The sequence below is a fragment of the Echinops telfairi genome, unplaced genomic scaffold, assembly GCF_000313985.2.
Source record: "Echinops telfairi isolate 266 unplaced genomic scaffold, ASM31398v2 ScPeMD7_3533;HRSCAF=4204_0, whole genome shotgun sequence".
NCBI classification, from domain to species: Eukaryota; Metazoa; Chordata; class Mammalia; order Afrosoricida; family Tenrecidae; genus Echinops; species Echinops telfairi.
This window is the reverse complement of record NW_022107431.1, coordinates 37,875,706-37,888,336: the sequence shown is the minus strand read 5'-3', so window position 1 is coordinate 37,888,336 and position 12,631 is coordinate 37,875,706. Positions and strand designations below refer to the sequence as shown.

The following is a 12,631-nucleotide window of genomic DNA, read 5'->3' as shown; positions in this document are numbered from 1 at the left end:
GCCGCGCGGAGGGCCCGCTCTGAGAGACCCGCGAGCGCGCGGATCCGCCCCAAGCTGGCCGGGCTGGGCCAGGCCGGTGTGTCGGGGCGGGGCCTCGGTGAGTCTGTCTGCTGGTGTCTGTCCTGCATGCTGTCCTGTCATGACAGCAACCCAAACCAAACCCACTGCCCTCAAGTCAGTGCTGGCTCTTGGGGTGGGGGCACTGAACATAGGACGATCCCGTATCCCCTGTAGCTTCGCCCCATCGGCCTTCAAATGAGTGCCAAGTATTTCTGCCCAAAGTCAAAAGGACCCTGGTGCACGTGCAGAATAGGCTGTGTCAAGGGGTCCATGATGGCTCCTCGGGACCCCCATGGGACAGGGTGGAACGGGACGGTTTGGGTTTTTTTTTTTTTTAAGGTTGTTCAAACAAAACCAAAACCCAATCCTGCCTTTCAGTTCTCGCTAGGCTGGAACCTGAACTCTGGTACTGGTAGGAGCTCAGGACACATGAACTCCAGATCAGATAAGTCCCTCATCAACAGAAATGGGAGTGGTGATACCAGGAGCGTAGGGGGAAGGTGGGAAGAGGAGGTGAAGGAAGGGGGAACCAATCACAATGATGGACACATAGCTACACACGAACAACAGAGACCGTGGGGGAAGGGAGACAGCGGTTGGTGTAAGATATGGAAATAAGGATCATTTATCATTTATCAAGGGGTCATGGGGGTGCTCAAATAGAAAATAAATGTTTTGAAAAGGATGATGGCAGCCTATGTATAAATATGCTTGATACAATTGATGTATGGAATGTTAGAGGAGCTGTCAGCCCCCCAATAAAATGACTCAAACAAACAAACTAAAAAACTCACTGCCATGCAGCGTATTCCTACTCAGCTTGTAGAACATCAAATGTGACTTGGTGGGGCGGTCGGGTTAGCGTTGGACTGCCAACTGCAAGCTTAGGGGTTCAAACCCACCTGCCTGAGAAGGGGAGCTGGGTGGGGGGCAGTTCAGACGGTTTCTGTAAAGGTGTACAGACTCGGAAACCCTATAGGGTCACTCTGCGGCAGAAAGGGCAGTGGATTTTTTTTTTTTCCAAATCTTTATGGAAGTAGAAAAGTAGGGAGTGCCTGAATTCAAAGACACATGTCAATTAGAAAATAAGTCCCAAGCTGAACATTTTGAAGAGTATGTTACTTTTCACTGTGGGTAAATGCCGTGGTGTTTGTATTCGCCCAAGCCATGCGTTACAAAACTGCACGTGAATTAACTGGTTCCAAGCACCCGGAATGGATAAATATTAGCAAGAATGACTAGGAAGAAGCAGGTGGGAATGAAGGCTCCGGCAGGCAGATGCCTGGGTCCCTAGCTGTATGTGGCCTTTGGACCTGGGGCACTCTCTGCTTCCTCTTCTCTACGACTGAGATTACAACGCGTAACCAGTACTGGCATCCGTTCCAGTAGTGATTATTGCTGAACACGAGGCTGGCAAGCCAGCTGGATGACTGCTCCTTGCATTTACACTCGGTTTTCTAGCAAGAAAACAGAAGTGAAAAGAAGTAAAATCTAATTTTGTCTTGTTTATTATCTGGAAGGACTTAAGTTTCAGAGACTGGGAAATTATTGATTGGTGCCAGGATATAACACAAAGACTACCTTGTGCCAAAAAACAAGAACTTAACTCGTTGACATCCATTTAATTCTGGCTCATAGCGACCCTATAGGACAGAGTAGAACTGTCCCTGTGGGTTTGTGATATTGTAACTCTTTGTGGGAGTCAAAAGCCTCAACTATTTCCATTAGATCCACTGGTGATTTGCAGTTAGCCAAAAAAAACTTTGTCCGCTAGGCCATGAGGCTCCTACCTTGTACCAGGCACAGTGAGTTTAAAGGCAAATGAGCCCCCTCCAGCCTCTGCCATCATGAAGCTCTCTCTGCCTACTAGCTAAAACAGACATTGATCAGCCATTCAATAGAACACAATGGGTTAAATGCTTCATCAAAATAGATGTGAAGGACGGTTGGCTCTATCTGAATAGGCCGAGGAAGGCTTCCTGAGGAAGTGATGCTACCCAGGGTCTTGAAGAGCTTGAAAAAGGTCTTGGTGGGCAAGCAGAGCCCTTAGAACAGATTTCAATCAACAGAAGGATTTGCTCCAGCCAAGACTCCTCAGGCAACCTTCCAGCAGGATTATCATCTGAACCCTTCCAGTCTCTCTGACTCATTTCATTTAATCCTATGTTCCTGTGCCCTCACTAATCTAACATCAGACCATAAAGGGAAATGCTCTTGAAGTATTTCTTTGATGATTACATCCCTTTGTGTCTGTTCTTTTCTGGAAAATTTTAAAGGCATTCTCTTATTTCTTACACATTTTCTCTCCTGTTTTTTCTTGTTTGTGTCCTTTTTGAGGGAGTGTTCCCCAAGTTTATTTTCCACACTTTCAACTGAAATTTTATTTCTGTTATCACCTATTTTCTTCTCTTTCCACCCCCACCACCCCCATTTATAAACATTCTGGCATATTTAATACGTGTTTTTATTTGCAAACATTCTCATAAAATGTCATTTTTGTTTTGTGTCCATGTAGTTTGAATTTACATGAAGAGTATTTATATCACACACACACACACACACACACACACACACGAAGTAAAGTCCAAAAGTATTGCCATTAGGTATCCAGTTCATACACGGACAAATTTATTCCAAACAAAATCTGTTTAAACCTGTCTCTCTGATTAGTGATGGGCTGCAAACAGGTAAGTTCTCTCTGTGAAATACTTATCTTAGTCTTATTAGGGTGCCTTTAACAGCAATGAAAACCTAATTTAAGAGTGGATTGTGAGCAAGATTCGCTCAGACGATTATGACAACTGTTTATTGGGGACTCTAAACATCCTAATGATAGATTTTCTTTAATGACACTGGATGATCACAGGTATTTGTTACAAGAATAATTTTTTTAAGATTAAAAACTGCATCAGAAATAAAAAAAGAGTATGAGAGTTGCCTCAAGGAATTTAAAAACATTTTTACATCATAACAATGTATCTCATATTCTTTAAGCTGTCCTTTGAGCATTTCATTGAGATACCTTTTTCCCGTCCACTTTACACTTCTTTTTGTGACCCAAACTCAAAGACCTTTCGATGGAAGCCAGTCTGAGTCCCTGGAGTTTGCCAAAGCTGCCATCTTGATGGTGTGCAAATCAAAGGCACAGAATTCTTCAGGGAAAGATTGGACAGACGGCGAGTCTGTCTTCAGAAGTGTATAGAGCTGGATGGCAAATACGTCAAGAAACAAGAGCTGCGTTCCCTCTGATTAACACCTTTCAAGGGTCCTAAAACTTTTAAAACAGGGGTCAGTTCACTGTCCCTCAGACCCGTTGGAGGGCCGGACTATAGTTTTAAAAAAACTATGAACAAATTCCTGTGCACACTGCACATATCTTATTTTGAAGTAAAAAACCAAACGGGGCAAAAACACCCAGTGGCCTGGATAAATATCCTCGGCGGACCTCATGTGGCCCATGGGCCATAGTTTCAGGACCCTGCCTGGATGAAGAACCAAACACTTCCCGCTTCAACTGACTTATAGCAACCCTTTAACTTTAGTAGGGAAAGCAAAAAAACAAAACAAAACTCATTTTTGTGTGTGTGTGAAAACTGGCACTTAAGAAAGAAACTCTTTGTACTTGATGCCTCAAAGTGCTGTCTGCCCAAAGTTTTGATAGAAAGTATACTTGCTGCAATACAAAGAGTTTTTGTAGAATTGTTACCATTGATAATAAAACTTGCCAGTTTAATTTCCAAGGAAACACAGAAACAAAAGCTGCACATTTGGGTATTTCTGTTTAATAAAAGTATCTATGATTTTGTAGCAATATTTTTGACCTACTTTCATATGACTCCTTTGGGTCATTTTTATATTTAATGTCTTAAATTAGTTGGTCTATTCTCTAAGCCATAGCTTCCCATCTAGCCTATCATCCTGTTTTCAGGGTGGGGGGGTGGAGGGGGGGAGAAATTATTCAGCATCCCCCTGGAAATTAAAAGCCTTTGTACTGTAGCCCATGTGTTGTTGTACCAGGTTGACTGGAGAAACAAATCCAGGATACTAATATGTGTGTAAGAGAAAATTTTATTTCAAGAATTAATTATGCATCCATAAAACATCCAAATCCAGTCCAGATCAAGTCCATAAGTTCAATATTAGCCCATGAATTCCTCTGCAGACTCACACAGCACATGCAATGATGTCAAATGTGGAAAGACCACAGACTGGTGGGTGGAAAATCTTGTGGGTCCAGTGACGGTGGTGGCATCTCCAGGGCTCTGGGTGCCATCTGCATGGTTCCAGGTGGCTTGTCAACAGGAAGGCAAAGTTGAGAGTGAGTGTGGCCCCCTGCAGGGAGGGAAAAAAGGAAAACTCCCAGAGTCCTCATGATAAGGCCACACCCACAAGGAGTCATCAATCAGGTTGTGACTTGCACCCCTCTAACCTATTTATCAACTTGACGCGAAATTATGTAACTACCAGAGCCCATAATCCAGGTTAAAGTGTAGGTACCTGCTTTTGCAGCTTCCACCCCCTGAATCACTCCAGCATTCCCCAGGGGGCAGAATCACCCATTGTGAGAACACTGTTCTAAGACATCAGTAGCTCTGCAAATAAAATCGCTTATTTGATATGAGTTAGTTAATTGTGCCAACCTGGCCAATAATCACATGTGGGGCTAATTGAAAGGCGGAGGGATAAATGGGTGGTGAGCCTCGCCTTTCTAGCTCTCCCGTCTCTTGCTTTGTGATGGTCACACCAGGGTGCCCCTGCCTTAGCAGTTCCCTGCTTCAGCTTGCAAGATTGACTTCCTACAAGACATCCCCAAGGAGAAGCCACATGGACCTATCCTGATGCAGCCCTGGGTGCTGGAGCAGCCATGTGGAGACCCCTGCTAGTGCTGAGATGCTTATTCGTTCACTGACTCAGCTTTCCTCCTGCAGTCGGCATTATTGCCTGTTTTGTGAGGCTGAGGAATTTGTGGAGTGGTGTTGGGTTAATGGGTTAATGTTGGACTTGCGGGCTTGGTCAGCATTGGGTTGGGATGTTTTTGTGATGCACACTTTCTTTACATAAAACTTTTATACATGAGTTGCTGTGGATTTGTTTCTCTAAAGTACCTAGACTAATACAGATATTTATTCATCATGAGGAGCACTGTTAGTATAGTGGCTATGCATTGGCTGCTAACCAAAAGTTTTGAAACCACCAGCTATTTTGTGAGAGAAAGACGGGCTTTCTATTTGTGTAAAGAGTTATAGTCTTGGAAACTCACAGGGGCAGTTCTACCCTCTCATATGGCGTCACTGTGAGCCGGCTTTGACTGGATGGCAGTCAATTTGGTTTTTCGGTTTGGTATTCATCATAGCTTATTCTGTTGCATGCAAGCAAAGACCTAATTTATATATTATGATTCAAAGTTTATACAAGGCACATGCTTAATTATCCCAACAACAAAAGTACTAACTGTCATCTACAAATAAAGAGGTTGCCTGTCACCTGGACACACGAGGGAAGATTTCATCCCTTATAGCTCAGAGTCAAGTAGTTGAAGCCAAGTAATATCAGAAAACTAATGTGGCAGGCAGCCCCCAAACGCAAAATTAGTACAATTCCAAATTACGTTTCAAACAACAAAATAAAAAGTCCAAGCTGAAAGACCATTTAAGAGACTGCCTTCATTTGACAGATGAGGTAGCTGAGGGCCAGAGACAAGGTTTGTTGAATATTCTAAAAACCAAACCAAACATTATCATTGAGAGTCTATTTTGAGTCCTAGTAGTGTCCCTGTAGGGCAGGGTAGAGCTGTCCACGGGAAGGGGAGGAGGGTGGGGCTCCTGAGACTGTACTTCTTTACAGGAGCAGAAAGATTTGTCTGTCTCCTGGGGGGCAGCTGTGGGTTTTGAACTGCTGAACAGCCCAGCGCTAGCCCAGGAGTCCGCCAGGGCTCCTGGGTTTAGGGAGAGAGTCGAACATCTCAGGGCTTGTTTCCCAACCCAGTGATTCTGGTTTCATGTCAATGATTACCTAATGAGAGCTGCAGTTAGGAAGCACAAGTTAGAACATCAGGACCCATTTGCAGAAGGAACGTTACACAGCCATTCTCTAGATGAAGCCCATTGCAGTCTGGAGTCTCATACCCATGGTCCCTCTTTCTATCCCAACAAACCATTTTAATGTGAATTTAGAGTTTGCTTTATTGACTTTTAATCTCCACTTCATTTATAAATGTCCTATACTACTGCTTTATAATTAGTTTTCATATATCTCAAGTAAGGAGCCCTGGTGGTATAGTGGGTGCTCGTTGGGCTTTGAGCCTTGTGGTTGCCAGTTTGAAACCAGCAGCAGCTCCATGGGGAAAAGACTGGGCTTTCTAATCTCGTAAACAGTTAAACTCCCAGAAACCAGAGGGGTGAGCTAGGAGTCAGTGATGGCAGTGTCTGAGTGTTTATGCATCTTCAGTATTATCTGCCTCTTGAGTGTCTCCTTCCCATGAATTCTGACACAGTCCTATAGCTCGGGGCCTCGGCACCAAAGAGAGCTCCGGGGAGTGTGAGTTAGCAATGCAAACATGGGTATGAGGAAGCAGTCATAGTCATATTTATGAAAGCTTGGTGTGAATTGCACAAAACCCTCAAAGCCTATGTACTATTGGGATGAGCTTCATGTGTGATTGTTTGATAGTCTAGCCCAGCTACAACTACCCTCCTACCCATTCCCCTTAATAACCTGGATTTTCCAATTGGAGGCTTTTCTGAGTGACCTTCTAACTTTACAAACTATTTAAAGGAGTGTGATGAAACAATAGTTAAGTGTTCCACTGTTAACTTAAAGGCTGACAGTCAGTACCCAGATTGCAACTCCAAATGAGAAGGCCCCAGTGATCTGCTTCCATCGACATGCTGGGCAAGAAAATCTATGGGACTGTTCTATTTGGTCACAGGTGATTATTGATTCTGGGGCTCTCAACACCACCACCATCTTTTTCTTTTAAAAAATATATTTTATTTTAGTTTTTAATATGTAAAGTCTTTTGATTTTAAAAAATGTTTTTGAAGTCTTTTTAAAAAATAAGTTCATAAAATAGGCCAAGAGATATTGGCCTATGTACATATATTTATATGGCAATAAAGTGAGGGAGTGGACAGACTTTGGGCCTCTGCTCAAGACCTCCCTCAATGCAAGAGCACTTTGTTCTAACAACCTGGTATTCTGTGTTGTTCACTCTTCAGGCTGGATCACTGAAGACAAAATGGTGCACAGTAAAATGTGGTGAAGAAAGCTGATGGTGCCCGTTTATCAAAAGATATAATGTCTAGGGCAGGGGTCCTCAAACTTTTTAAACAGGGGGCCAGTTCACTGTCCCTCAGACTGTTGGAGGGCCGGACAATAGTTAAAAAAAAAACTATGAACAAATTCCTATGCACACTGCACATATCTTATTTTGAAGTAAAAATAAAAAATGGGAAAAAACACCCAGCAGGCCAGATAAATGTCCTTGGCAGGCCGCATGTGGCTCTCGGGCCATAGTTTGAGGACCCCTGGTCTAGGGTCTTGAAGGCTTGAAGTTAAACAAGTGGCCATCTAGCAGAGAAGCAACAAAGCCAACATGGAAGAAGCACACCAGCCTGTGCAATCATGAGGTGTCCCATGGGATCAAGTAATAGGCACAAGAAGACCCAAAACAAAACAATAAAAACGTATTGTTGAGAATGAAGAGGGTCAGAGCAGAGACCCAAAACCCATCTGTAGACAATAGGACATCACCTCACAGAAGGGTCACAAAGAAGGGATGAGTCAACTAAGGCACAGTATAGTACTGATGAAACACACAATATTCCTCTGGTTCTATGAGGCTTCCTCACCCTCCACTATCATGACCCCAGTCCTGCCTTTCAGTTTTGGCTAGATTTGAGCATGCACACTGGTACATATGAGAGGTCATGACACATGGAATCCAGGTCAGATAAGCCCCTCAGGAACATAAATGGGAGTAGTGATACCAGGAGGGTGGAGGGAATAACAACAGAAACATGGGTGAAGGGAGACAGTGGTTCATGTAAGATATGAAAATAATAATAATTTAACAAGAGGTCACAAGGGTGGGAGGTGGGAGAGGGAGTGAAAAGGAGGAGTTGATACCAAGGGCTCAAATAGAAAGTAAATGTTTAGAAAATGACGATGCAACATATGTACAAATATGCTTGAAGCAATTGATGTATGGAATGTTATAAGAGCTTTATGAGCCCCCAGTAGGAGAGAAGCCAACATGGCGTCCAGGTAGAGTTATCCACCCCGGAGCTCCTGTTGCCAGATGAGAAAATTAAGAGGTAAGGAGACCAAGACTGGGAGCCCGAGGGCTAAAAATAGAATCAGGGGCCTAGGATCTGGCCCAGACCCCCCTCTTTTTTTTATATTTTCACTCACAAGGTGAATCAAGAATGCGCTGAAACACTCTTGGTTCATTGTGCTGGTTTGGGGGCTCCACTGGGCCTGAGCCCCTCCCTGTTTCCTAGTCCCGAAGCAAGCAATGATTATCCCAGACTGTTATCTAATCCCAGACTTGAAGAGAGCCTCTGAAACTAGTCACAAAACCCCACACACCAGAGTTCCGTGCACCCAGGGTGGGGTACGGGGCAGAGCTCCAGCTTGCCCTCTGTGGCAGTACTGCACATGACCGAAGGCTACACCAGCCCTCTCAAGTACTCCACACTGCTATAAACCTCTGGCTGGACTCTGTGGTGAACTTGCAGTCTAGGGGTTGGCACAGGTAGCCATCGATTTGCAGCTATTGAAGAGCGCTGGGATATTTACCTGAGTCAGAATGAAGTTTGGCACAGCACAAATGGATAACCAATAGCTGGGGGGCAAAATTAGTTCCAGTTGGCTGAAAAAAACAACCTCTCTGATAAGATAGTCCTTGTTCCGTGGGGGTCAGCATGACAGCCCCAAAATCAGGGCACCCCACAAGCTCAATATAAAAAGGAGAAAAAATATTTTCTTGGTAAAATTTACAATTCCAGGCTGTGGATTGTAAATTGTTTAATGAGGCAAACCAGCAGGACACTGTCCTTTAGTATACATTAGCATAACAAGGTAGCCAGAGCTAAGGAATGCCAGAAGCAATCTCCAGAGCATAGCCCAGAGGCTTTCAAAATAACAAAGTGCCACTGAGGCAAACATCAGTCTCAGAACACCGTTTCACAGATCAGAGGCAGCCCATAGCCAGAGGGTGAATTCAGTTCCAGTTGGGGGTGGGGGGCGGGCGGTGTGTCGAAGAAAAGAAAATACTTCTCTGAGTTACTGGTGCATTCACCATTCACAACACAAACTGGGGCAACTCCACATGCCCAACGGGGAAAGCTACTGTCCACCCTTGGTGGCCTTACATGTGGCTAGGGAAATCATGCCCACCTTCTACAGTGCTTCTCATGGCTGGGGGATCCCTTGCCTGTCCCCTACAGCCCTACACATGGCTGAGGGAACTTCTTCCCGCCAAGAGCAGTGCTGCATACGGCACAAGGCAGCTACACCAGTCATTTCCAGCACTCCATGTGGCTGCAGGAACCTCTGCCTGACTTCTGCTGCCATCTTGCCTATGAGGGTAATTCCACCCAGCATCTGTGGGACTCTACACCAAAGCAGGCCCACTCAGCAGCCACCTTGGGGGCAGGTTTTCAACAGCACCCACCAGCCCCAGCCCCATGGGCAGGGTATTAGGACTCAGCTATCTCCTTTCTTTTTCTTCTCTCTTCTCTCTCCCTTCTCTCCCACCACAGTCAATTTCAGTGGACCCAGTGGTGTTTTTTCTCTTTCTTGCTTGCTTTTTTCTTTTCTTTTTCTTCTTCTCTCACGTTCTTTCCTTTCACACACCACTTCTGGCTTTAGGCCCCACTACACTCTGCCTAGTGAAACTCCACCCACCCAGGGTGGGGTACGGGGCAGAGCTCCAGCTTGCCCTCTGTGGCAGTACTGCACATGACCAAAGGCTACACCAGCCCTCTCAAGCACTCCACACTGCTAGAAACCTCTGGCTGGACTCTGTGGTGAACTTGCGAACTAGGGCAATTCCACCCACCAATGATGAGGCTCTACACCAAAGCAGGAACACCCACCTGACATCCTTGAGCAGGATTTAAACCCCTCCAGCCCCATGGTCAGGTGATCAAGGCTCAGCAATCTTTCTATTTGATTTCATGTTTCTTTTATTTCTTCTATTTATCTCACCAGTTTCAGCAGGCTCAGTTCTTTCTTTCTTTTTGTTTGTTTTGTCATTTTGTTTGTTTGTCTTTATTTTTGCCTTTGTCTTTGTTTTTTCCTTTTTCTTTTTTTTCTCTTCCCCCTCTCATTTTTTTCAAACATCACTTCTAGCTTCCAGGCTATTAGGTTCACTACAAAGATAAAATGAGGCCAGGGCAGAAAGAAGGAAAATAAGTTTATTCTGCACTTCCCGGGTGAGATTCATGGGCTCCAGCAAGGAGTCAGTGAAGTTGTGCTGCCCAGGAGGGAGGGGTGAGCAGAGAGAGAGGGAGAGATGAGAGCCCTGACCTCCCTGGTGAGCTCCATGGGCCTCCAGTGGGGAACCCGAGAAGTCATACTTATCTGTGATGGAGAGTGAGTTTTAAGCTGGTCAAGAGGGTAAACAATAAAGGGAGGGAGTAGAAACCTTAGGTGGGCAAACAAGGAGAAGGGGGAAGGTGTTGCAGCTGTAGGGGCTTTAAGCCGCCTCCATCCATAAAAAGTGTGATAGGGTGGTGCTTTTATCATTCCACCTGGTGTCAAGCAGATGATTCATTGATCAGGGCCCTTTGAAGTTAGCAGTCTTGGTCCAATAGAGACAGGAAGACTTTTTCTAATGTCCCCCAACTGGTACCTGACCCAAAACAAACCATTCCCCTTCACCTAGGGCAACTACGACAGTCCAGTTAGGGGAGCTCCTGCCCTCACTTGGTGGCCATACACTCAACTGGGGAAATCATGCCTGCCTTCCACTACACCCCAAATGGCCGGGAGAACTCCTACCTGTCCCCCAAGGCCCTACAAGTGACAAGGGGGAACTTCTGCCAGCACATTGCGATGCTCCACGCTGCTGTGGGAACATCCGCCCAACCTCTGCAGTGATCTATCTGACTAGGGAAATTCTGTCTGCCATCCATGGTGCTCATCTCCAAAACGGGTACACCCACCAACCCTCTGTGGCACTCCTGTTTCAGTGGGCACCTCCATTTGAGACACTCCACGTCCCTATAGGCCACACCACCACACCTTCCTGGGAGATCAGCCAGTGAAGCGCCATCCTCATGGGCCCACAACCAACCAACCAACTATCCCTGAAAGGACCATCCAAATCACACTCCAAATAATGGAATACTCGTTGGATAGGGTAAGAGTGAAACCACAGGAAAATAAAGTGGTAGCCTATCCCCCCAGTGCAGTTAGCTGCGGGTAGCTTGAAGAAGCATTCTGACGAGTCTCCCAAAGAGAGAGCCCAGTGATCTTTGAGTCAGTGCTGGCTCTTTTAAAACAACACGCAAACTGAAAGGTGCCACAAAAGCCTAAACGAAAAAGCATGAGAAACAAATGACAATGCCGGGAGAAGTCATGAACTTAACGACATGCATAAAATAAGCAGACATTGACCTGCCACAGAAAGAAATTTTCAGAATGCTGCTTGGAGTCATACAGGATTTGAGAGAAGCAATACTTACAAAGGATGAAATGATAGGGGAGATAAAGGCTACACACCCAAGGGAAATACAAGGCCGAAGGGATGAAATAACAAAATCCAGTAGCAAAATAACAGACTTCGCTAACACACTTGAAGAGGGAGAGAATCAAACCAGTGACCTAGAGGATAACCAGGCAAGACATAGGATAATCAGCAAACAGGAAAGGCATTCAAGTAAGACAATCAGAGAAGCTGATGAAAACCCGAGAGCCATATCTGATGCTATGAAGAGAGGAAAAATTAGAATAATTGGATTACCGGAACAAGACACATTCGAAAAGTCAATGGAAAATATAGTGAGGGAATTCTTAGAGGAAAACTTCTCCAGCTTAATAATGAAATCAGGCAACCATTCAGGAGGCCAAAAGAACACCAGCTAGACTGAGTCCCAAGAAGAAGTCACCAAGACACATAATAGTTAAACTATCCAACTTTCAGGGAAAGTGAAACTCCTAAGAACAGCTAGAGAAAAGCAAGCAGTCACTTATAAAGGTTCCCAATTAGAATATGTTCAGCCCTATCAGCTGACATGATGAAGAAGAGGAGGGAGTGGAGTAACGTATTCCAAAACTGGAAGGAAAATAATGCAAATGGAAGAATATTCTATAGAGTCAAATTATCTATTAAGATAGATGAAGAAGTAAGAGTCTGCCCAGACAAGGAAAAACTCAAAGAGTATGTAGAAAGAAACCAAGTACTACAAAAGATTCTTACCAACATAGTATGGGCAGAAGATCAACACTCGTGGAGCACATAGAAGAGATCATCACTGCTCACCTTCCCGACACAACCGCTGAAGACAAAGCGGGTGAATAAGCAAATGTGGTGAAGAAAGCTGATGGTGCCCGGCTATCAAAA

General features: G+C 44.8%; 1 protein-coding gene across 1 annotated transcript in view; it reads right to left on the bottom strand.

Annotated features, from left to right (window-relative positions):
- SLC18B1 (solute carrier family 18 member B1) overlaps positions 1–12,631 on the bottom strand; it is a 57,272-nt gene that overhangs the window by 34,943 nt on the left and 9,698 nt on the right. The window lies entirely within an intron of this gene.